This window comes from Mobula hypostoma, chromosome 5, assembly GCF_963921235.1.
Source record: "Mobula hypostoma chromosome 5, sMobHyp1.1, whole genome shotgun sequence".
Taxonomy (NCBI): Eukaryota; Metazoa; Chordata; class Chondrichthyes; order Myliobatiformes; family Myliobatidae; genus Mobula; species Mobula hypostoma.
The window spans coordinates 154975328-154997527 of record NC_086101.1 but is presented as its reverse complement, the minus strand read 5'-3'; the positions used below and the strand labels follow the sequence as shown (position 1 = coordinate 154997527).

The 22200-nt window shown below is 42.4% G+C and overlaps 1 long non-coding RNA gene across 1 annotated transcript in view; it reads right to left on the bottom strand.

Annotated features, from left to right (window-relative positions):
• LOC134346319 (uncharacterized) overlaps window positions 1-21723 on the bottom strand; it is a 50625-nt gene extending 28902 nt beyond the window's left edge. The window contains exon 1 of the long non-coding RNA XR_010017903.1: window positions 21505-21723. This is a non-coding gene — a long non-coding RNA (uncharacterized LOC134346319). The remainder of the gene's footprint in view (window positions 1-21504) is intronic.
• Between the last annotated feature and the right edge of the window lie 477 nt (window positions 21724-22200).

Here is a 22200-nt window from a genome sequence, read left to right as displayed (position 1 = left end):
AGAAAAAGGAAAAGGCTATAGAAAATGATACAATACTTTGTACCTCTTGAATTGTGGATTGATGTCTCTTCTTCTCCCATTTCAGTCATAGGGAGCCAAGGGCTGCTTTGGAAAATTGGCTACTCATCCTTGTTCATGCCCTACCCTGGCTTTCAGACTCTGTGCTACAGTTTTTACCTTTCCATCCCCAAAGTACTTGCCCTTAAGTGATGCAGACATGTCTTCCGTCAGCATTGGCTGACATCAGCTGGTGCACTCCACTGAAAACAATGTGACATGGTGTCAAAATTAGAGTTGGTGCTTCCCTCCCAGTGTTCACTCGGACTATAGATTTTTTTTTTGGACTATAAATTTTCGGTTTTGGACTATAGATTTTTTTTTGTGTGACTATATTTTACTGATATCTCTTATGTGTTATATGTGCCTTGTGCTGTGTGTGACTTTTGGTATTGTGTTTTGCACCTTGGCCCCTGAGTAACCGTTCTTTGTTTGGCTGTATTCATGATGTTCCTGTATGGTTGAGTGACAGGAAACCTTGAACATGACCTTGAACTTTTGCATAACGTCTTCCAGTCTGAAAAAGCAATCATTCCTTATAATGTTCTGGTTTCAATCCCTAAGCCATTTCTGTTTCCACACTGTAATTGGCCTTTTAATCCCATTGGCTTCTGTATCACTAATAATACAGTGCTTTACCAAATGCATTTTGAAAGTTTATTGAGAAAATATCAACTGCAGTCCTCTTCATATTACCCCCAGATTAATCACTCCACTAGTTTTCCCACCACTGATCTCAAGTTGACAGGCTAGGTTTATCTCTACTACATTCCTCAATAAGTCATGGGTGGCTTTGTCAAATGAATCCAACTGTTGATCTCCAGGCCCCAAGTGTTTCACTTGGTGCACTGGGGTTTCTCCCACTGAGCTTGAATGTAATGGCTCAGAGCAAGAATGTGATCAGCTCCAGTTGATCTCAGGCCTCACACAGAGTTCAAAGACCACACTGCACAATGTGATCAGTTCCAGGAAGATCATAGCTCTCAGCCTGATGTACTTAGTGACTGCCTCACTAACTTGCACGTGGGTTAATTTTCCCACCAAACAGCAGCTCAGATGGCTGAACGGGGTTTTCAGAACAATACCTCTGTGAACCTATAGGGATATTGTGACTGAGTCCTACAAGAGTAGTTGGGGCTCAATGGACAGCTGGTGCCTTCCCAGTCTACCAGTGTTTTGTTAGTGTCTCACAGCCAATTGGATCTGACTGTTCTGCCCTCACTATGGTAGTGCAGCTAACATCTTGCCTTTGATACCCAGAACTGCTCAGAACTATTCATCATGTGATCTAAAGAGAACTCACTGTTATTTCTGTGAACTCTTTACTTCCCAAAATGCTCACTGGGACCACATCTAATGTGAACGTGACTTACTGTAGGATACATTTTATTCGAGTAACATCCACTCGGCTAATAAATGTACAGAAATTTTTACATCTAGCTGTATAAATTGTATCAGATTTTAACGTTTTCACACCAGACAGTATGGTATCAAAGACAACAGTCCTAAAAAATGGCATCCTATGAAAGATCACACATCAAAGAGCCATATTGAAACTTTCCTTTCCTAATTGCTTTAGATGTTTTGGCTGCTGTATATCAAATCATTCGCATAGATGAATCTCAGTTTTCAATGTGTCTGATCTTTGTTAGCTTTGATACGTGAAAATAAGCCTGCATCAACATGTCTCATGCTGAAAGCAGAACAATCCTTCCATTAATTATTTTAGCAACAATTACTATCCAGTGTTTCTCAAATATAACTGATATGGGACCACATTAAAATTACCAGGAAGGAAGTAAAAAAGGATAGAAAGAAGGGAATGGGAAAGTGAGGCTGAGAAACAATATTCTGTTAGTATAATACTGCTGTGTTCTCTGTAAGTTCCAGGCAATTAATTTGACTTTATTACCTAGTCACTGTCATTTTAAGGTTAAATAAATAAGTAAAGAATTTTATATTAATGGAAAGTCTATTTTATGTCATTTAATTGCTCCATTTTATTTTATGTAGGCATCACTGAATTATGGCTGATTATATCTGGGAGCTTAATGTTCAAGAATACACATTGCATTAAAAAGATAGACAGGAAGGCTGAGGAGGTGGCATGGCTTTGTTGGTAAAAGATGAAATTAAATCATTAGAAAGAGGTGACATAGGGACGAAAGGTGCTGAATCATTGTGGATAAAGCTAACAAACTGCAAGGGTAAAAAGGTCCTGATGGGAGTTATACTTAGACCCCCAAACAGTAGTAAGGATGTGGTCTACTAGTTACAATGGAAGATAGAAAACACATACAAAGTATTAGGTTGCAGTAGTCATGGGAATTTCAATAAGCAGCTAGATTGGGAAAATCAGATCATGACTGGATTCCAGGAGGGGGAGTTTTTGGTGTGCCTGCGAGATGGCATTTTAGAGCAGCTCATGTTTCAGCCCACTAGGGATCAGCTATTCAGGGTTGAGGGGGTGGGGAACAACAAAATTGATTAGAGACCTTAAGGTAAAAGAACCGTTAGAGGAAATTGAACATAACATGATTGAATTCACCCTGAAATTTGAGAAGGAGAAGCTAAAGTCAGAAGTATCAGTATTACAGGGGAGTAAAAGGAATTACAGAGACATGAGAGAGGAGATGGCCAGTATTGATTGGGAAAGAATACTGGCACGGATGACGGCAGAGCAGCAGTGGCTGGAATTCCTGGAAGCAATTTAAAAGGCATAGGATATATACATCTCAAAGAGGAAGAAGCATTCTAAAGGCAAGGTGACAGAACTGTGGCTAACAAGAGAAGTCAAAGCCTACATAAAAGCCAAAGGGAGAACATATAATATAGCAAAACTTAACGGGAAGTCAGGGGATTGGAAAGCTTTTAAATACCAACAGAAGGCATCTAAAAAAGACATTAAGAAGGTAAAGATAGAATCTGAAAATAAGCTAGCCAACGATATTAAGGAAGATACCAAAAGGTTCTTTACATATATTTAAAGTGTAAAAGAGAGGCAAAAGTAGATTTAAGACTGCTGCAAAATGATGCTAGAGAGGAAGTAATGTGAGACAAGGAAATAGCAGATGAACTGAATAAGTATTTTGCATCAGTCTTCATTGTGGTAGATACTAGTAGTGTGGTGGAAGGTTCAGGTGTCGGGGTCATGAAGTGTGTGAAGTTGCCATTTCTAGAGAGAAGGTTCTTGGGAAACTGAAAGGTCTGAATTTAGACATGTCACCTGGACCAGATGGTCTACACCCTGGGGTTCTGGCAGAGGTGGCTGAAGAAATTGCGGAAGCATTAGGAATGATCTTTCAAGAAACAAGAGATTCTGGGATGGTTCCAGAAGACTGGAAAATTGCAAATATCACTCCACTCTTCAAGAAGGGAGAGGGGCCAAAGCAACAATCTCATTGGCCAGCTTGTCTGACCTCAGCGGTTGGGAAGGTCCTGGAATCGATTGTTAAGGATGTGGTTTTGGGATATTTTGAGGCACATGATAAGATAGGTTGTAGTCAGCATGGTTATCTCAAGGGAAAGTCTTGTCTGACAAATCTGTTGGAATTCTTTAAAGAAATGACAAGCAGGATAGACAAAGGAGAATCAACTGATGTTATGTACTTGGATTTTCATAAGGCCTTTGAAAAGGTGCCCATGAGGCTGCTTAACAAGCTAAATGGTATTACAGGACAGATTCTAGCATGGATAAAGCAGTTGCTGTTTGGCAGGAGGCAAAGAGTGGGAATAAAGGGAGCCTGTTCTGGTTGGATCGGGTGACTCATGGTTTTCCATGGGGTTCTGTGTTGGGACCAATTCTTTTTACTTCATATGTCAATGATTTGGATGATGGAATTAATAGCTTTCTTGCAAAGTTTGCAGACATACGAAGATAGGTCGAGGGGCAGGTAGTTTTAAAGAAATAGGGAGGCTACAGAAGGACTTAGACAGATTAGGATAATAGTCAAAGAATTGGCTGATGGAATACAGTGAGTTGAAGTGTATGGTCATGTACTTTGGTAGAAGAAATAAAAGAATTGACTATTTTCTAAATGAAGAGAAAATAGAAAAAACTGCAGTGCAAAGGGACTTCAGAGTCCTTGTGTAGAATTCCTTAAAGTTTAATTTGTAGGTTGAGTCTGTGGTGAGGAAGGCAAATGCAATGTTAGCATTCATTTCAAGAGGACTAGAATATAAAAGCAAGGATGGAGCGTTGAGACTTTATAAAACACTGATGTGTCCTCACTTAGAGTATAGCGAGCAGTTTTGGGTCCCTGATCTTAGAAAGGATGTGCAGACACGAGAGAGATTTCAAAGGAAGTTCACGAAATGGCTTGTCATAGGAAGAGTGTTTGATGGCTCTGGGCCTGTATTCACTGTAATTCAGAAGACTGAGGGGTGACCTCACTGAAAGCTATCGAATGGTGAAAGACCCTCATAGGGTGGAGTGGATGTGAAGAGGATGTTTCCTATGGTGGGAGTGTCAAAGCCCAGAGGACACAGCCTCAAAATAGAAGGGTGTTCTTTTAGAATGGAGATGATGAGGAATTTCTTTAGCCGGAGAGTGGTAAATCTGTGGAATTTGCTGTCTCAGGCAGCTGTGCAGGCCAAGTATTCATGTATGATTAAAGCAGAGATTGATAGGTTCTTGACTGGTCAGGCATAAAAGGATATAGGAAGAAGACAGAAGAATGGGGCTGAGAGGAAAAATGGATTAGCCAAGCTGAAATGGCAGAGCACACTTGATGGGCCAAATGGCCTCAGTCTGCTCCTATATCTTATGGTCTTATATTTCCTTTTGATAGTGGAGGTCACACAGTCCATCAAGTCCATACCCCATTCCAAGCAATTCCTTCCCCCCGCCGCTGAACGTTCGGAGTGGCATCAGGTTTGGCAGATATCATATGTTAGAAATGACAAGGTTGTTGTCAGTGACATGATCATCACTGAGAGGTAATTCTGGTGACTGTAGTGTGTCTGTCTTGTTGGATGCAGTTGACTCAGGTGTGTTCTACAGTTGAGCATCCAGAATCTGGTCCACATGACGCCTCCATATCTGATATCCAACATACACTGTGTACATCAGTGGTCCAGTTCTTGTAGCTATCCTACCTGGTATCCACTTGCCTTCTCAGTAATCACATGCTTGGACTTCCTGTTTAATTTCAAAGCTCCTTGCTGCTTCACTTGTCAACTGGCTGAACTGTTTATCCTGCACTTCCCTCCGTATGTCTGGTTTCAGGAGGTTGATAGGAGTTCTCAGATTCCTGCTCAAGAACAGCATTGCAGGTGCTTGATTTGTCATCATATGAGCAGTGTTCCAATACACATAAAGGAAATTGTCCACCTTGTGCTGTACAGAAATGTTCTCCTTGTCCATCGCTTTAATGGACTTTTTGAAGGTTTGGATAAATCTCTTAGCTGAACCATTCATTGCTAGGTGGTAAGGAGCTGACTTGGCCGGCTGGTGGCGTAGTGTCGTCAGCGCCAGACTTCGGAGCGAAGGCTCCCGAATTCGAATCCAGCCTGCTCCCTTGCATGCTTTCCATCCGTGCTGGGTTGAGCGTCGAGCTAGCAACTCGGCCTCATAAAAGTAAGAAAGTCTGCTAAAAAAATGCTGTCACGACGGCGTCCCGATGATGGAGTCATCGGGAAAAAAATGGAGCTGACTTGAAATGCTTGATGGCTTTTAACTTCATGAACAGTTGAAATTCTTCTGACGTGTATTCTGGTCTGCTGTCACTCATGATTTGTCCTGGCAACCCACCTCTGATGAAGATATTCCTCACAGCGGAAACAGTCTTTGCTCAGGTTGTTGACTTCATTGGTATAATCTCAGGCCACTTCAAATGAGCATTCACAGCAATCAGGAACGTGGAGTCCATGAAAGGCCCAAAAAAGTCAATATATATTCTTTGCCATAGTGAAGATGTCAACTCCTAGCGGTGTATTGGTACCTGTGGGGGTGCATTTTGAACTTTTTAACATTCTGAACAGCTGTTATGACCATAAGACCATAAGATATAAGAGCAGAAGTAGGCTATTTGGCTCATCAAGTCTGCTCCACCATTCAATCATGGGCTGATCCAATTCTTCCAGTCATCCCCACTCCCCTGCCTTCTCCCCACACCCTTTGATGCCCTGGCTAATCAAGAACATATCTATCTCTGCCTTAAATGCACCCAATGACTTGACCTCCACAGCCGCACTTGGCAACAAATTCCACAGATTTACCACCCTCTGACTAAAGTAATTTCTTCGCATCTCTGTTCTAAATGGACATCCTTCAATCCTGAAGTCGTGCAATTGTCCTAGACTCCCTTATCTTGGGAAATAACTTTGCCACATCTAATCTGTTCAGGCTTATTAACATTTGGAATGTTTCAATGAAATCTCCTCTCATTCGCCTGAACTCCATGAATACAGCCCAATAACTGCCAGATGTTCCTCGTACAGTAACCCTTTCATTCCTAGAATCATTCTCGTGAATCTTCTCTGAAACTCTCCAATGTTAGTATATCCTTTCTAAAATAAGGAGTCCAAAACTGCTCACAATACTCTGTGTGGTCTCACGAGTGCCTTATAGAGCCTCAACATCACATCCCTGCTCTTCTATTCCATACCTCTAGAATTGAATGCCAACATTACATTTGCCTTTTGCTCCACCGGCTCAACTTGGGGGTTAACCTTTAGGGTATCCTGCACAAGAAGTCCCAAGTGCCTTTGCATCTCTGCATTTTGAATTCTCTCCCCATCTAAATAATTGTCTGTCCATTTACTTCTTCCACCAAAGTGCACGACCATACACTTTCCAACATTGTATTTCATTTGCCACTTCTTTGCCCATTCCCCTAAACTATCTAAGTCTCTCTGCAGACTTTCTGTTTCCTCAACACTACCCACTTCTCCACCTATCTTGGTATCATTGGCAAATTTAGCCACAAATCCATTAATCCCATAGTCCAAATCATTGACATATATCGTAAAAAGCAGTGGTCCAAACACCGAACCCTGTGGAACTCCACTAGTAACTGGCAGCCAGCCAGAAGAGAATCCCTTTGTCCCCATTCTTTGTTTTCTGCCAATCAGCCAATGCTGCACCAATGCTAGTAACTTCTCTGTAATTCCATGGGCTCTTATCTTGCTAAGCAGCCTCATGTGTGGCACCTTGTTAAAGGCCTTTTGAAAACCCAGGTACATTACATCTACTGCATCTTCTTTATCTACCCTGCTTGTAATTTCCTCAAAAAATTGCAGTAGGTTAGTCAGGCAGGATTTTCCTTTCAAGAAACCATGCTGCCTTTGGCCTATCTTGTCATGTGCCTCCAGGTACTCCAAAATTTCATCCCTAACAATCGATTCCAACAACTTACCAACTGCTGATGTCAGGCTAACAGGTCTATAGTTTCCTTTCTGCTGCCTCCCACCTTTCTTAAAAGGTGGTGTAACATTTGCAATTTTCCAGTCATCTGGTACGTTGCCAGAATCTATCAATTCATGAAAGATCATTGTTAATGCCTCCGCAATCTCTCCAGCTACTTCCTTCAGAACCCGATTGTGCATTCCATCAGGTCCAGGAGATTTATCCACCCTCAGACTTTTGGTCAAGTCTTCAATCTGTTTATTTATTCCCTTCTCGAACCCCTTCTGATTACATTAAGCAGCTATGACAGCCTCTGGTTAGTGCTACCATTTGGGCTGCATTTGCCTGTTGATGTCACACTGAGAGCTTTGATTGAGTGTGATTTTTTCTCAACCATTCAGGTCTGAAAGCTGTTGGTCCTCCACTTTTCAATACTTAAAGCTCTAACTGTTGTGTGCAGCCTTCATACATCTCATTTATCTTTAGTATGCCTTTGGGAGACACATTTTCGCCTGTGTAGATCTTTTGCATCACTGAGGTCTTCTCTAATGGTATCTTAGAAAACAGTCTGTTGTCATCAGCCTCTGAAATTATGGACAATGCTAACTCTTGTGTCTAGCTCCATTTTCAGTTTTACACCAGACACGTCGATTGTGATCCATATGATTTTGTGATCTGCTTCAGTGATACTATGCAATTCTAGGAATGACATCTCACTTCATCAGACTCTGCATTGTTTGTTTCACAATTGGTCACTTTATGCATTTGCTTAGTTTTGTGTGTGAAACTCTTTACTCTGTGTGGTTTTTCTCTTTCGTTGTGCTTTTTGTCTGACTTGCACACTGTCTCTATATGACCTTGCCTGTGACACTTTCTGCGGAGATTATCTTTGTACCAACAGTCATTTGCATCATGGGAGATTTTACCACATTGATGACATTTTTGGCTCTTTGTGCCATTTAGGGACATTTGAGAATTTCACATTCTAACCTCCTTTTCTGTAGTTCTATTACATCATTTGCTGTAGTCTCTAAAAATATTGCAATGGTTAATGCCTTTCTAAGGTGAAGTCTCTTTTGGACTGTAGCCTCTTTTGAGTGCTTTGACTATGTATGATATATACAAGGCAGTCCTTAATGCAACAGAAAGTCCATCTCTAAAGTCACAGTATTGAGAATGTTTGTGCAGTTCTGCAATGTATCCAGAAAGGCTTTCAGCTTTTGACTGGTTCCTTTTGTAAAATCTAAATCACTCAGCTATTACCAGCGGCTTAGGGCTCAAGTAATTTTGTAAAATTGTAGCAATTTTGTCGAACATTCTGCTTGCTGGCTTTGCAGGTGTTACTAAGTTGCGTAAGAGGTTGTATGTTCTTGGGCCCATTAAAACTGTCAGGGCTTTCACTTGCTCTTCCACATTGTTTACTTTACAGTATAGTTCCATCCTCACGACATTCAACTCCCAGCCTTCATTAGTGCTAACAATTTCATTAACTTCCCCAACTGAAGACATCACTACATTATTTTCATTTTAAATTCAGCCCGTCTTTCACTGTTACTCGTGGGACCTTTGTCATTCTCGTGCAGCTCAACTCTCGCTATTTGTCCTGCAACTGCTGCTGCAGTTCGTGACATTTTCTGACATCCAGGTTTGCATTCGTTCCCAATTTGTTGTGTCTGTGCACAACTACATATGCATTAAATAAAAGCACACATGCGGGAGATGGCTTTAACTGGGGTTTTCACATTGCAGCTTCTCGACAAGCTTAACACAGGTAAAATGCTTCCCCTGACTGAGGAGGATAGGATCGGGGGTTCATTGTCAACCTAATGGTGGGGGGTTGTTTGGGACTGAAGTGGATGGAATGTCTCTCTCAGAATAGTCAACTCCCCGTGGAGGCAGATCATCTGAGTATATTCAGAACAGAGATGGTCAGATTTCAAGCTTATGGTCATTAAGAGAATCACAGGGCATGGGGGCACTGAGAATGATTTTGATGAATGATGGGGCAGGCTCAAAGGTCTCAATGGTTTGCTCCTGCTCCTATTTCTTGTGTTTTAATGGGCAGAAGCAGTTTAATGTTCAGCAGTGAAGACACAAATTACCTTCTGAAGAAGTGCAGTTTGCACATCTCCGGCATCAACACAAGATTAAAGAAAATATTCTGTAAATATCTGAATGTTTCTTTGTAATTTTTTTCCAAAGAAATTTGTGATTAAATTGCAGACATTTTATTTCAGGAAAATGATGTATTGTATTGATATCATAATGATTATGTTTGGCTTTTACGAATTCTACAGAGAGAAGCAACACCTGTTTTGAGGTTGCACATAAAAAGTGGCAGCTATTATAAAGTGACGGCCAGCAAATTACTGTTAGGAACTGTTAATGCGGGGGAGATATATGTGTGAATAGCAACAGCTGTCATTGTGAGTCTTGTCGATGAAAAAAAAATATATGTTTATATTTATCAACATTTGCCTGCAATAAAATTTATAAGAACTCTACTTTCAGATGCTTTAAATCTTTGAAAAAAAGAAGCAAAAATATATTTACCAGATGAGGGAAGTAATCATTTCACTTTGAGGCTATACAATGCACATGTGAATCGAGTACATGTGAACATGCTAACTGATTTTTAAAAATCTGTAACAAGTTGCACTGATACAAGGATAAAGCTAAATCTAGAGATGTTTGTGCTGATGGTTGGTGTCAGAAAATGGAAGTTAAGAAAAAGATGTCAAAAGAGGGACTGTGTTTGTTTTTGCAGCTCTTGAAAGATTAAATAGGACACGGAAGTCTTTGGTAAAATCACAAATAATCAGTTTCTGAAGCGTTTATCAACAGAATTTTATTATATGGATTTCAGTGCTAAAATGCGCTGTGCAAGAGATCATACATTAAAAGTAGAAACTGATCAAGAAGAATACATAATGTATTCAAAGTGGCAAGAATAACATAACATGAAGATAGACTGAGGAAAAAAAACAATTGAAGCAAAGACAGCTACAACACTGCATATTTCACAGCTTGAATATGATTCCTCTGTGAAGCTGCTGACATGCAATAAAACGTCAGAGGTAGACAAAGGAAGGACTGGACAAAGAACGTGAAGTGAGTTGTACAAGAATGAGAGTCAGATGCTAGAACTGGCCAGAGTAATTCAGTGACAACTGCAACAGAACAAATTCATTTAGCACCAATATCACAATGGAACTGCTGGGAATTCTGTTACACGATATATGGTGTAATGCAGCTTGAAAACATCCAAAATTTAAAAAAATGGAAGTAGTCTTTAGGAAATATACTTGCATATCACTCTCTAAAATATTCAAATTTGGAAGTCAGTCATCAGTGACAATCTTATCCAGTAACCAGTTCCTATCTCACCAAACATCAATTAACATATTTTAGGAGTTATCCTCCAAAGTCAAATCATAAAGTATTCAATCATCATCATCTCCACCGCAGAACCAAGAAATGAGAATTAAGGTAAGCATGGATGCTGTGGGCCAAACAGCCTGCTTCTGTACTGTATCTCTCCTTAACTCCAAATGTAGTCACTATATTATTATATGTAACAGCACTTATGTGTGTGTGTACATCTGCTCCCTGCAAAAAAAAAACAGAACACTAAAGATACTCGAAATCAGAAGTAAAAACAGAAAGTGCTGTAAATTCTCAGCAGCATACAGAATATTTTTTGAAAATTAAATTGTTTAGAAGTAATGTTAGACTTTGGTTAATTTTCACCAAAATTATTGTAAGATCATCAACCCAAAACATTATTTCTCACTCATCAGATGCTACAGTTTCTGTACAACGACTCCAATATTTTCAATTTTTATACCAAAGATATCTTGTACAATTTTAACTGCTCTAACAGAAGCAAATGGAAAACAAGCCAGAGGCAAATGGGGGAGAATCAGAACCCCAGACAACCTACTCAACAGGCTTGCCAAGACCCACTTGCCTCTCCAGTTTTTAAGTCTGCAGGTTCGGGATAGCAACCAGAACCCAGAGGATTGAATGGAAGCAATTCATCTCTGACATTGACAGATGGCTTATAGAGAAGAAAACAAAAGCCCCCAGTAACTGAAAATTTTGGGGACACAAAGATGATACTAAACAGCTTAAAGAAATAATTATATCGTTCACTCTAAGATTTTCCATCTACTGTATCTATAGAGTTACACTTTCTTTCTCCTGACGAAGGGTCTCAGCCCGAAATGTCAACTGTACCTCTTCCTATAGATGCTGCCTGGCCTGCTGCGTTCACCAGCAACTTTTATGTGTGTTGCTTTCTTTTTCTTCATCATTCTCTTTTTTTATGCATACTGATGGCTTCAGACTCTCTCAGAATACAAATGCGATTTTTTTTAGTGTTAAAAGCAGCCTAAGTATGTGCATAAAACCTAATTAGTTGGGATGCACCAGTGTCAATTGATTCAATAGTTCAATTATAGATCCACTTTTCTGGAGTTTATCTTATAAGTCCAACCCAAAGAAACCTGACCAATGGACCATGTGGAACCAGAGGAAATCTGGTTTCACTAGGCTGAGTTCACCTCTGAATCTGATTCACTTCTGCTACAGAGATGTGAGCATAATATTTAGATCTGTGCTGAAGAAGAATCTCCGACTGAAATATCAACTGTTTATTAATTTCCTTAGATGCTAAGTGATCTGCTACATTCCTCCACCAGTTTATGTGTTTTGCAAAAGGCAACCAATATGGCTTTTACTGGAAGTGTATGGCAAGTTAATTAACATAGGACTGGACATTGACTCGGCTGTTTCAGTAACTCCACAAAATAAGTCTGAATCGTATTTCATAAATACTGAACTGAAGCCTGCAGATAACCAACTGAAAATTTATGGTGAAGAAAAGATAATGACATTAATAACAGTGGAACACCGCAACCAATAAGCCACATTGAGCTTGGTAAAAACATGAGGACCGGCGCTGAGTGGCTGAAACAACTACAATTTGATTGGAGATCCATCCAGCATTTGCACATCACATCCCCTGTAACATAGTCAAATGAAAGCAAATTAAGAATGGTACTGGATGATGTCACTGGAGTGTTGAAGGATGACACTGCAAAACTCAATCATACCAAGGCTAAAATTGGGTTAAAAGAAAATTCTATGCCGAAGATTTACAATCTGGTCCTTTATACTACCCCTGATAAAGTAGTCTGTAAGCTGGACCACTTGGAGGCTGAAGGAATTCTTTCAAGTGAGAATGAAGCCCATGGGCAATGCCAGTGGTCCCAGCAGCCAAGAAGAATGGGTCTGTCAGGATCCATGGTGATCCTGAGGTCACCATCAACTGAGTACTGAAAGTAAATCAATGCACTCTGCTCAAGATATATGACACCTTTGCAAAACCTTCTGGAAAGAAACACTTCAGCAAAATACACTTAGCTGAATCCTGCCTACTGATGGAGATGGACAATGTGTCCAAAGTCTTTCTCAACATGAACACCCTCAAAGTGCTTTATTGCTATAATATGCTTATTTTGGAGTAGCATCTGCACCTGCAATCTCGCAGTAAGTTATGAACCAGATGTTACAAGGTAGCTCAGGCACTCAGTGTTACCTGGATAACATCACTGTTACCGGTAAGCATGACAAGGAACATCACCAAAATCTCAAGACAATGTTAAAAAGATCAGAATCAGGTTTATTATCACCAGCATGTGACATGAAATTTGTTAACTTAGCAGCAGCAATTCAATGCAATACGTAATCTAGCAGAGAGAGAGAACAAAACATAAATAGAATAAAACATAATAAATAAACAAGTAAATCAATTCTGTATTATTATTATTAAAAAATGTGCAAAAACAGAAATACTGTATATTAAAAAAAAACTGAGGTAGTGTCCAAATCTTCAAAGCCCATTTAGGAATCGGATGGCAGAGGGGAAGGATCTTGAATCGCTGAGTGTGTGCCTTCAGGCTTCTGTATCTCCTACCTGATGGTAGCAGTGAGAAAAGGGCATGCCCTGGGTGCTGGAGGTCTTTAATAATGGACGCTGCCTTTCTGAGACACCGTTCCCTAAAGATGTCCTGGGTACTTTGTAGGCTAGTGCCCAAGGAGGAGCTGACTAGATTTACAGCCTTCTGCAGCTTCTTTCAGTCTTGTGCAGTAGCCCCTCCATACCAGACAATGATGCAGCCTGTCAGAATACTCTCCACGATACAACTATAGAAGTTTTTGAGAATATTTGTTGACATGCCAAATCTCTTCAAACTCCTAATAAAGCATAGCCGCTCGCAGTTTTGCCTTCTTTATGATTACATCAATATGCAGGGACCAGGTTAGATCCTCAGAGATCTTGACACCCAGGAACTTGAAGCTGCTCATTCTCTCCACTTCTGATCCCTCTATGAGGATTGGTATGTGTTCCTTCGTCTTACCCTTTCTGAAGTCCATAATCAGCTCTTTCGTCTTACTGACGCTGAGTGCCAGATTGTTGCTGTGGCACCATTTCGCTAGTTAGCATATCTCAATCCTGTATGCCCTCTCATCACCACCTGAGATTCTACCAACAATGGTTGTATCATCACCAAATTTATAGATGGTATTTGAGCTATGCCTAGCCACACAGTCATGTGTATACAGAGAGTAGAGCAGTGGACTATGCACGCACCTGAGATGTACCAGTGGTGATCATCAGCGAAGAGGATATGTTATCACCAATCCGCACAGACTGTGGTCTTCTGGTTAGGAAGTCGAGGATCCAGTTACAGTGGAGGTACAGAGGCCCAGGTTCTGTAACTGCTCAATCAGGATTCTGGGAATGATGGTATTAAATGCTGAGCTATAGTCAATGAACAGCATCCTGACGTATGTGTTTGTGTTGTCCATGTGGTCTAACGCCGTGTGAAGAGCCATGGAGATTGCATCTGCCATAGACCTATTGTGATGATAGGCAAATTGCAATGGGTCCAGGTCCTTGCTGAGGCAAGAGTTCAGTCTAGTCATAACCAACCTCTCAAAGCATTTCATCACTGTCAACGTGAGTGCTACCAGGCGATAGTCATTAAGGCAGCCCACATCACTCTTCTTAGGCACTGGTATAATTGTTGCCTTTTTGGAGCAAGTGGGAGCTTCTGCCCGTAGCAGTGAGAGGTTGAAAATGTCGTTGAATACTCCTGCTAGTTGGTTGGCGCAGGTTTTCAGAGCCTTACCAGGTACTGCATCAGGGCTTCTGCCTTGCGAGGGTTCACTCTCTTTAAAGACAACCTAACATCAGCCTCTGAGACGGAGATCACAGGGTTATCAGGTACAGCAGGAATCTTCACAGCTGTAGTTGTGTTCTCCCTTTCAAAGCATGCATAGAAGTGTTGAGTTCATCTGGTAATGAAGCATCGTTGTCATTCATACTATTGGGTTTCGCTTTGTAGAAAGTAATATCTTGCAGTCCCTGCCGGAGTTGCCATGCATCTGATATTGCTTCCAACCTCATTTGAAATTGTCCCTTCGCCTTTGAAATAGCCCTTTGCAAATCCTACCTGATTTTCTAGTACAGCCTGGGTTGCCAGAATTGAATGCCACATATCTAGCCTTCAGTAGATGATGTTAGACGATTATGGGCTCAGATCATGATGCAAGCTTATTGTCATTTAACTACATACATGTATATAACATGTATAGCCATATAATGTATATACATATGAGACAACATGTCTTTGAACCAGGGAGTAAAGCAAAGTACTACACATAACACACAATATCTTATGAAGGTATGATAAAATCTACAGATGAATCACACATACATAACAAATTAAAGTGCATTAATGTTAAATATTGCAAGATACGGAACAGATTAACCAGTGACACTTCAAATATGATGAGGCAGGGTGTTCAGAAGCCTAATGGTCTGATGGAAGAAACTGTTTCTCATTCTTACCGTTCTTGATTTTATAGATTGTAGTCTACTGCCTGATGGTAGAAAGTCAAAGAGGATGCTGGGTGGATGGATGGGCAGAATCCTTAATAACACGAAGGGCCCTGTGTAAGTAGCACTCCTGATAAATCTCCCCAATGGATGGTAGAGAGACCACTGTGATCCTCTCTGTTGTTCTCACTGTCCTTTGTAGGGTCTTCTGGTCTGATGCTCGAATGTTCCCATACCAGTTGCTGATGCATCTTGTCAGGACACTATCAATGGTGCTTCTGTGAAACACAGTTAAGATGGGGGAGAGGAGTCTTTCTTACATCATTCTTCTTAGGAAGTGGAGGTACTGTGCCTTCCTGTTCAGGGAGATGATATTAAAGGACCAGATGAGGTCATCTCTGATATGATCTCCCAGGAACATGGCGCACTTAATTCCCTTTATGGAGGAGCCATGTATTCACAGAGAAGGATGGTTCATCCGCACCTTCCTGAAGTCCACAATGATTTCCTTGGTCTTCTCCACGTTCAGGCGTAGGTTGTTCTCACATCAATCCACCAGTTGCTCCACTTCCTCTCTATACGTCATTGTTCTTGATATGGCCAACCACTGTTGTGTCATCTGCAAACTTGATGACAAGGTTTGAGCTCGATCCTGCAACACAGTCATTGTCAGCAGTGTGAACAGCAGCAGGCTGAACACACAGCCCTGGGGAGCACGAGTGCTCAGTGTAATGGGACGAGAGACATCGCTGCACACATGGACTGACTGTGGTCTTACTGTTACGAAGTACAGTATCCAGTTGCAGAGGGCGGTGTTGAGACCCAGTGAGGACAGTTTCCCACCAGATTCTGGGGTATGATGATGTTGAATGCCAAAATGAATTCTATAAACAGCAGTCTGGCACATGAGACTCCACTTTCCAGATGGGACAGAACAGAGGAGGTCAGAGGCTATTGCGTTGTCAGTGGATCAATTTGAGCAATATGCGAACTGCAAAGAGTCCAATGTAGCCAGGAGAAAGGTTTTAATATGCTCCATGACCAGCCACTCAAAGCATTTCATAATGATTGACGTCAATGTCAACAATGATAGTCATTTAGTCATTTAAGCAGGTTACTACTGCTTTTTCTGGCACTGGAACATGGTTGCCACCTTTAAAGTAAAGGGGACAATGGATTGTTCCAGAGAGATGTTGAATTTATCAGTGAGCACCTACATCAGCTGGGCTGCACAGTCTTTCAGAACCCAACCTGGTATGTTATCGGGCCCCACAGCTTTGCGTGGGTTGACTCTGGCCAGGGTCTTCCTCACCTCAGTTTCAGCCAGACGGAGTGCCTGCTCTCCTGGGGGGTGGGGGATGGGTGCTTTCCTCACCAGCACTCTGTTCTGGGCATCAAACCAGGCATAGAATGCATTCAGCTCCTCAGGGAGTGAAATATCCAGGTCACTGGCGCACAGGGTAGACTTGTATTCTGTAATCCTCTGAATTCCTTGCCACTTGCAACGCGTGTCTCTGGTATCGCAGAAGTGGCTGTAAATTCTCTGAGAATGCTCCCATTTCGCCTTCTTGATGGAGTAGGAAGGCACAGTTCTTGCTTCCTGGAGAGCAGTTGCATCCCCCGATATAAAGGCCTCATCCCAACCCCTCAGCCCGACACAGACCTCTGCAGTAAGTCATGGCTTCTGATTTGCCCTCACCTGGATGTGTTTCATGATGGAAATATCCTCAGTACATTTCTCTATGTACCTGGTCACAGGATCCGCATATTCCTCCATGTTAACATGGTTGCTATTGGTAGCCGTCTCTTCATATTATCAAAGCAGTCCTGCGGTGTAGAGATTGCACCTTCAGGTCAGGTTTTTTCATCACCTTTAGAACTGGTTTGACCCAATTGATCACTGGTTTGTATGCTGGAATCAACATTACAGACAAGTGATCTGGGAGTCCAATGTGGGGCTAAGGGACTGCCTTATAGGCATCTGATTTCCAAGATGGTGCCATTATATGGCAGCCTGTTGTGTACTCCGAATTGGTGTTGTAATTGTCTGCTTATCTCTTTACTCCTTTCTGCACTTCTCTTACAAGAAGCTAAAAGTCACATCAGGTATGATCGATTGACTGTTTTGAACATCAGAAAGATGGCATTCAATCATAATGTGCCAGCTTTCTACCACTGGGACCCCAGCTTGCACGAACCATGTCAGGTTCATTCACCACACTGGAATTACCAAGGAAACATTACTGGAGGCAAGGAATAGGAGCCAGCATCTTGGTTAGGTTAAGACAGTGCACAAATCAGCCGCCACTCCCTAGCATACTCCTGGCTAAGGTACAGTCCCTGGACAACAAGCTGTGTGAGTTGAGAGCCAGAATATCCTACCAATGGGAAACAAAGCAGTGTGACATCTTATGTTTTACGGAAATCTGGTTGTCGGAGAAAACACCAGACCAAGCCAGTGAACCCATTGGGTTCTCTGTGTTCGGAGCAGACAGGTCTAATGACCTCTCTGGGAAAAGTAAAGGGGAGAGAATGTTTCGTGGTGAACAATGGTTTGTGCGTCCCAGGTAGCGGGCACACCCACAAATCCTTTTGCTCCCCAGATCTGGAGTACCTTATGCTGCTACGTCAACCTTTCTGGCTGCCTAGAGAATTCACGTCTGCTATTATTACAGCTGTTTATATCCCACCACAAGCCGATACCAATCTGGCTGTCAATAAACTTTGCGAAACCATCAATATCCATGAAAGCACACACCCAGAGGCTGCTTTCATCATCGCTGGAGACTAACCAAGCATCACTAACCAAAGCTTACCCAAAGTTCTGCCAACACATGGAGGTGAGCACATGGGGGAGGAAGCATACTCAACCTCTGCTACTCTCCCTTCCGCAGTGCCTACAAAGTACTTCTCCATCCTCTGTTCCGAAAGTCTGATCATTCCTCCATCTTGCTCCTGCTGCCTACAGGCAGATACAGAAGTAGGAAGCGGCCACAGTGAAAACTATCCACTGCTGGCTCAACGTTACAAGACTGCTTTGATAGCAACTCATGGGAGGTATTTCAACCTGAGAGCATCTCTGAATACATTGAGGTGATCACAAGCTTCATTCAAAAGTGCATTGAAGATATTGTTGTCCAAAAGTTGGTCCAGGTCTACCCAAACCAGAAGCCTTGGATAAATAGTTCAGTAGTGTTGCTTTTGGCACAAGGGACAAAGCCTTTGCCTCTGGAGACCAACAGGAGCTCAAGAAATGCCACTATGATTTACGTAGAGCCATCAAGGTGGCAAAACGACAAAATGGACAAAATCCAGTCACAAGTTTGTGACAATGACACGCAGCATATGACAAGGACTGCACACCATCGCGGGCTTCAAGAGGAAACACAGTAGTACGGCCAACGTTGCTGCCTCAGTCCTGGATGAGCTCAATGTTTATTATGCTCGATTCGAGGTTGATAGGACTGAACCTCCAAGGAGAGGCACCAATGAGAACTGCTCCTTGGTCATCTCTGAGGCTGAGGTATGTAGACCTTTCCAACATGTCAACAGATGCAAGGTAGCAGGGCTGGATGGCATCCCAGGGCAAGTCCTCAAAGTGTGTGCTCAACAGTTGGCTGGTGTGTTTGCAGACGTTTTTAATCTCTCCCTCTCCCAGTGTGTAGTGCCCTCCTGCTGCTACTGTGCGATCAAGAATCTCCGGAGGGGAAGGCCCCAAATCCTCGGCTTTGCTTATTGCCTGTTGCCGGGGCCGGGGTCAAAGTGCTTTGCAGAGATGGTGCTCGGCGCTCGGTGTCAGAGAGCTGGTTGGAGGCTCCGAGTTCTCGGACGGACTCGGAGTCGGATTGTGGTCAGATGCTTCCAGGATGCTGCATCGGCAAGTTGCGGCGCTGGAGGTTCACCATCTGCATGAGATGATGGGACTTTTGAGAGACTTTGAGACTTCTTACCGTGCCCATGGTCAGTTCTTTATCAAATTATGGTATTGTTTTGCACTGTTGTAACTATATGTTATAATTATATGGTTTTGCTAGTTTTTCAGTTGGTTTGTCATATGTTTCTGTGATCTCATTCTGGAGAAACATTGTATCATTTCTTAATGCATGCATTACTAAATGACAATAAAAGAGGACTGCGTGTCCTCATAATCTAATCTAATCATCCATCATTGTCCCGGTACCAAAGAAAACCAAAGCAGCATGCCTGAACAATTACCATCCTGTTGCACTCTCCTCAATTAAAAGCAAACACTTTGAGAGGCCGGCTAAAGACTACATCTGCAGCATGCTACCACCCACACTGGAACCCCTACAATTCACCTAACAATGGAACCGGTTACTGATGCTGCCATAGCCACAGCACTACACACTGCCCTCACTCACCTGGAGAAGAGGGATGCATACGTTAGGATGCTGCTCCTGGACTACAGTTCAGCATTCAACACCATAATTCCCTCCAGCCTTGACAAGAAGCTCAGAGACCTTGACCTGCACCCTACCTTGTGTAGCTGGATCCTAGACTTCCTATTGAATCACAGACAGGTGGTGAGGATGGGCTTCCTCAGCTCTGCCCCTCTGATCCTCAACTCAGATGCCCCCCAGGGTTGTGTCCTGAGTCCCCTTCTCTACTTCCTTTAAACTGACTGTACTGCCACACACAGCTCCAATCTGCTGATCAAATTCACAGATGAAACGACTTTGATAAGCCTTTTTACTAGTGGTAATGAAACAGCCTACAGAGGAGAGGTTGACAGCCTGACGCAGTGGTGCTAAGATAACAACCTCTCCCTCAATGTCCAAAAAACAAAAGAGCTGATTGTGGACTACAGTAGGAACTGAGAAAGGCTCGCTCTGATCAACATCAATAGGTGTGCAGTTTGAGAGGGTGAGTAGTTTCAAGTTCCTCGGTGTACACATCACCAATGATCTCACCTGGACTGTACATACTGGCTTTGTGGCAAAAAAACACACAACGTCTCTTCCACCTCAGGCAAGTGAAGAAGTTTGGCATGAGCCCCCAAATCCTCAAGACCTTTTACAGGGGCACCATTGAGAGCATACTAACTAGCTGTATCACCGCCTGGTACAGGAACAGCACCAACCTTGATCGTTGGGCACTGCAGAGAGTGATACAGACAGTCCAGCACATCTGTGGATGTGAACTTCCCTCCACTGAAGATATTTACAGCAGCAGGTGTAGAAAGAAGGCTTGGAAGATCAATGGGGGCACCAGCCATCCCAACCATAAACTGTTCCAGCTGTTTCCGTCTGGCAAGTTCTACCGCAGTATTAAAGCCAGGACCAAAAGGCTATGGGACAGCTTCTTTCTACAAGCTATTAGACTTTCACATTCACATGTCTGTACATTGTAACGGAGTCGTAACACAAAGATTTTTACTCCCTCACATTGTGGAATGGTTGTAAGATTTAAATAAATTCTAAATTCTAAATATATTAGTGCAAACCAGATGTGGTGTGTTTTCAGTTCTGCTAGCAAAATAAACATGCTGGTGGAATTTAGGCAGGACTGCCTTTAGGTTTGCATAGTGAAAATCACCTGTGATAACGAAGATACCATCGGGGTGTTTGGTTTGAAATCACTGACGGCACTGTAGAGCTCACGCAGTGCCTCATCGGCCGGGGGGGTGGGGGTGATATATACAGCTACCAACACAATTGTAGTGAACTCCCTTGGTATATAAAACGGTCTGCTATTCACAAAAATGAGCTCATTCATCGGTGAACAGTGGGATGCCTCTGCTAAAGCGTCCGTACAACAGTTCTTATTTATGTAAATACATTTTCCGCTACCATGAGTCTTGCCTGAGATCATTGGGTTTCTGTCAGCATGAAACACATTGAAATACGCTGGATGGCCATGTCTGGGATGGATTCGTGAAACCGTGATTCATGAATAAATGTGAATTTTTTAAACCAAGCATCATTCACTGTGGTCACGCCATTGACACACAAGTATGCTGAGCAAATTCAAGCAGCGGTGCATGCTCCAAGTCTAAGGGCGTGCCACAGTTGCAGTCCTTTTTAGGATTTTCCAATCACTAAAAGAGGTTCCTGCCAAACCTGGCCACTGTGCTCCTCCCCTTGAACTCATTACTAAAGATTGGGACAAAGCAGTATGAGGGGGCTTTCAAAAAGGCAAAGGAGATGGTGATATCATGCACTATACTCACACATCATGATCTACATCACCAGAGAATCTTGTCTGTGATGCCTCGCCTTATGGTATAGATGCAGTCATGTCACATATTATGAGTGATGGTAGTGAACACATCTGAGCCTTTGCATCACGTTCCGTTACCTCTGCAGAGAAAAATTACACATATATTAACAGAGAGGCCTTGAGACTGGTTTGGAGTGTAAAACATTTCAACCAGTGTAGTTGTATGGGAGAAAGTTTACCTTAAATACTGATCATTAGTGTCCATTTTCAATTCACAGATGGGTGTTCCACTAACAGCAGCAGCATGAATGCAGAAATGGGTGCTTTTTATTGGAGGACACAATTTCAAGGTCAATTTCAGGAGGATGACAAAACATGGAAACGCTGTTGATGTCATGGCCCGGATCAGGGTCCCTTTAAATTTACCTTGTTTATGTTACGATCTGGACCGTTGATTCCCTGTTTTCCCGTGTCCCTCGACTTTGGTGATTAGAGGCAATTAACGTTCGGCTGAACCGGTAGTTTATAGTCTCTGGCTTTCAGCCGTTCGGCGCGGGAGCGTCTGCAAAGTCACGGCGTGCTAATGTCATCTGGCCGGAGCAAGCCTTGTCTCTTCCCGAAGCGAGCGCCGGTAATTCACCTTTCCTCACCGGAGCAACCCTGTCCAGTTACCTCGCCGAAGCAAGCCTGCAAAGTTTCCTCATCA